The sequence below is a fragment of the Clarias gariepinus genome, chromosome 8 (assembly GCF_024256425.1).
Source record: "Clarias gariepinus isolate MV-2021 ecotype Netherlands chromosome 8, CGAR_prim_01v2, whole genome shotgun sequence".
Classification (NCBI taxonomy): Eukaryota; Metazoa; Chordata; class Actinopteri; order Siluriformes; family Clariidae; genus Clarias; species Clarias gariepinus.
Window position 1 is genome coordinate 35,268,757 of NC_071107.1, and position 4,642 is coordinate 35,273,398.

The 4,642-nt window shown below is 33.0% G+C and overlaps 1 long non-coding RNA gene across 1 annotated transcript; it reads left to right on the forward strand.

The window, feature by feature from the left end:
• Window positions 1-3,638: 3,638 nt before the first annotated feature.
• LOC128528651 (uncharacterized) lies at window positions 3,639-4,642 on the forward strand. The gene is made up of 4 exons (XR_008360973.1): window positions 3,639-3,727; window positions 3,832-3,924; window positions 4,031-4,105; window positions 4,547-4,642. It is a non-coding gene; the product is annotated as an uncharacterized LOC128528651 (long non-coding RNA).

The following is a 4,642-nucleotide window of genomic DNA, read 5'->3' on the forward strand; positions in this document are numbered from 1 at the left end:
AATAAAATAAATAATATACGTAATTGATGTTATACTGTAGGTCATGCTGGATCTTTACTGTAGCTCTCACACCACTGATCCATAATTTGTATATATATATATCATATATAATATATATATATATATATATATATATATATATATATATGTTATATTATGCAACAAAAAGAACTTTGAGGTATTGTGCCCTATTTGCAACAGACTTGTCAACTGAATAAACATGTCTATGACACAAAGTGCATAAAGAGTACAACAAAGAGTAACCAGAGAACAAGGCAAAATGTCAACATGATGGGTACAGGATTATTAAAACCAAGATAGAAATCCAAAAGTTAATCAGAGCAAGAACTAGACAGACACGTGGCATGACTTTGCATTAACGACAAACTAAGTGCTATAAATAATCTGTGGGAAAAAAAATGCATGTTTAACAAGGGAGGTGCCACTAGAATGTCTGGTGAGGGTGCCCTCTGGTGGCATGGCACTGAAATGTCATGGGCTGATGTGAATATTTTATTTGTTGATTTAAAAAAAAAAAAAGGTATTTCTGTATTATTTTGTAATTTTGTAATGTATTATGTGTGATGAGAGATTAACAGCCTCTGAAGTATGAACCGCAAAATGTAATTTATTTGCAATCAAATGTGACTTTACTTAATTTGTTTTATCTGTTTGAGTGAAAATGTTTTTAAAAAATGTTTAAAAAATTTTCTTTTTTAAACTAAGTCGGTGTTACTCAGTGATACTTCAGTCACGCTCATTTAGTTTTACCTTGTAAAAGCACATTTATTACTATTGTGCATATTATAGAAAAAAAGTGATAGCATGAAAGTGCACACAAAAAAAAAAACACACAAATGTTGAGTACTCTCTTAATGGTGTGATGTTTTTGTCCAGGAAGTTTTCTCCAAAGACTGAAAGTCTTTCAGCCCAGCCTGCCGGACCTACAGTACAATATCTGAGGAAATAAATATAATGAACTATACAGTTGCTCCATGTCTCACAAATGCTACCAAAAAATTGCCTTATAAAAAGATTGTGTTAACAAATACAAATTTGTACAGTGAGTGTTCATTAGTATTCAGTGTTAATAAAGACACTTCTAAAGGAATCACTGTCTTAATAAGCATACAAACGGATAATCTTCAGTTTTCTGGAAATAGCGTATGTTATGAACTCATATTTGTTTATCTACATTTGGTTTTCTTTTTTTTTATTTCTGCAACTATTTTATAAAAAAAAATTTATTTCATATTAGCCTAATATCTTTTTTAGAAATAGGTATTTTAAATGTGTCAATTATTTATTGATGTCTTCCATGTACAGTACTTTACATTAAAAACTTCATTTTCTTTTCTTTTTCTTTTCTTTATTTATTTTTAAAAAGACAATATTTTTTAAATGTGCTGTTATTTAACACATCGCAACACCATAAATTAAATGCTCTAAATATAAATAAAGGAATAAAGGAATTAAAGATTTTGAGGTGTGTGCCTATAATAAATAATCAGTGACAAGGTGGTATGATGTGGCCGTGTGTGAAGCATATTATTAATTACTAATCTGAAGTTGGTTTAAAAAAAAGATGCAAACAAAAGTATTTAATTCCATCTACACTAAACCTTCTGTTAATGATTGTAATTATGTTTACTGTATTTTTACCAATAAACAAAGAAATAATGCTATTATTAATTATTAGTATATAAAGAAATAGCCTTGCATATGTTTACTATTCTAAAAGATTTTATTGTTAAACATAAATCATTCTGTCTGTGACGGTTGTTAGTTTAATTTTATGTAGACATTATTGTGGTTTACAGATTAGTTTTAATAGACCTGCACTGCATGCATTTTACAGTACTGTTAATTCCTCTTATAAAAAATGCAATACATTACTACGCAGTAATACAATCTTGTTTAATAGCATTTTTCATTCTTTTACAGATAATGGATAATGGACAATGTTGTACCAATGTGTGTGTGTGTGTGTGTGTGTGTGTATCCTGCCTTTATAGTTTGCTATAATAGTGATACACTCAAAAAACTGCAACTGCAGCTGTATTTTTAATATTTTCTAATAAGCTCTTTTAAGGAGTGCAGTCAAACTGAACAAACAACAGTCTTGGCGTCCTGTTGCTGCTTCCTGGACTGGGTGCAGAATGCCCTTTGGATTCTTAAAAAAACAATTAATAATAATCCAGGTACAATACTACTGTAGGTCCTCAACGCAACGTCAGAAAAAAAGCCGGTTTGTTCAAATAGATTGTATGGGAGTTCAAATGAAACAGGAGTAAGAAACGTTGAGCTAGATGGATTTGTTGGTGTTTTTGCTGTTTGTTTCTTCTGTTGGACTTGGCGGTAAGTCATTTTATCATTCAATGCTTTAAACATTAAACATTTAACATTGTTTTCCTATTGTTAAAAAAGGATTTGAGGAATGCCTCCTACAAATTGGAAAATTTTCTGTTTGACTCTCTATGGTAGTTCTTGAATAAGGAAGTCCCTTAGAGACTCTGTAGTAGGTTTTCAGTTGAATATGAAAAAAAGATACCGCTGATTATCAACGCGGGAATTAATGGCGCATTGTCCAAGTGCAAGTTGATCTTGGAGCTATTTGCTTTGGGTGAAAGCGCCATCTAGCGATCATTGTGTGTCAGCAGCAGCTTCCCATTCAAAACAATAGGCGGTCAAATGACCGCTGAACGGCGTTTTTAGTAGGTGACACTGGCGCGGCGCTTCTAGTGTTAAAAGATGTAGCCTTACTTTAGACACCGTCTATAATAACTCTTAATATTAATCCAGGTCTTCATCTCCATGGCCTCTCAGGTCCGGTTGTGGCCCAGCTGTTCTGTTTCAGTTAATTTTAATATCACTTATACAGTTTATTTTTAAACCATTTTAAGGAAACACCACACATTTTCTTTTATTTTTATTTTTGCATTCTTTCAGAGCATTTTGTGGTGACAGGGGCAGACCATGTTGTCTTTGCCCGTGAGGGTGAGGATGTCATACTGAATTGCTCCATGGATTCACATGTACCAGTCAGTGAGATAGAGGAAGTGACCTGGAAAAAGACTGACAGGCATCAAGCCATCCTTGTCCTGCTCTATCAAGACAGTCAGATCTTCCCAGACTCCTCACATGAGCGATATCAGGGAAGAGTTGATTTATTTTCTTCTGAAATGCCCAAAGGAAACTTCTCACTAAAACTGATGAATGTAAGGATGGAAGATAATGGAGAGTTCTTGTGTGAGGTCCATACTAGGAACATCTCAGCACGTAACATTGTGGTTTTGCAAGGAATTGGTAATTTTAAAAATCATTTCGCTCACAGGTCTATATGATTACAGATATTAAAACATGCAAATTTAAGGTTTTTCTAATTGAAATTTGTAAAGATGATTAGGTTTAAATCATTCATTATATGATTATTGCCACATTCCTACAGGTTTGTCCTCACTTGATAGAACAATATTGTCGCTGTGCTTTGTTGCTATGTTGCTGGCAGTAGGATCAGGTGTTCTTACAATCACCTATTTAAAGAAAAAAGGTATTTTACCAGACACTAGGTATATATTTTGGAAAAATAATTGTGTATTTATATTAGTCTAATAATTTATTTCTCTTCCAGTTGCTGTTCAAAAGGGCGTGATGGTGATGCATGCTTCACTGATCCTCTGCCCAAGCATCTGCATTGGTGTGGCTTTTGGATTGTGGTCAAAAGAATGTCAGTTTACTGTCCTTTACTTTCATTTCTTCCATACTTAGCATTAGGTAGTATCTTTACAGACTTAATGAATGAGGCAGTTTTGGTGTGATTTCCCACTACAGGTCGTCCCTCAGAGATTATAATTTGTTCAGCAGTTATTATTGCACGGCCTGTTATGCTGATGAAGACCGCTCCTTATCTTGACAGATTACACAGTAGGTGCAACTTTAGATTTTTGGTTTTATGGGGCTTAAAGAAATATGCGTTCATGAAACTTCTTTTAAATTTTATGTTTAATAACTTCAGTCATTTACTTAACAGAGTGTGTGCAAAGCTCAGTCATGACTTTGGCTGTTCCTCTTTACTACTCGATTATAGCAGTAGCTGCATGTTCATGTAAGTAAATCATTAAATGAAAAAAAAAATACATTCACACTATTTTCTACAAATATTTATTGACTAGCCCACAGGGTCATGAAGCAGACAGCTAATGCATTTTTTTTTTTTTATCAATATGTGCAATAAACACTAGACACTGAGGCAAGCGAATAAGGAGACCCTGAAACAGGCATAAACTATAGACAATGTTACTAAGAAGATTAATAAACAGTGGTGGGGGCCTGATGCAGCAGCGTACTCTATCTACTAGATAAGTAAATATTTGGCCATAGGTGATAGAAAAAATTTAGATTGAAGTTTACACTTTTAATCTTCTTTACAGGAAAAACAAAATGACCTCAGTTGCTGTTTTAAAAAAAATCTTGTTAAGTTTATATAATCTATTTGTATTTACAGATTTTTCAGTCGATATGTTATTTGTTTATTTATTTATTTTAGTGTTTTTTGATGACATCATTCAGGCACACACAACATTTCAACATATAAAAACACTAATGGCATTGGTAATAATCCTGTCTGTCATCTGCGCTCTTA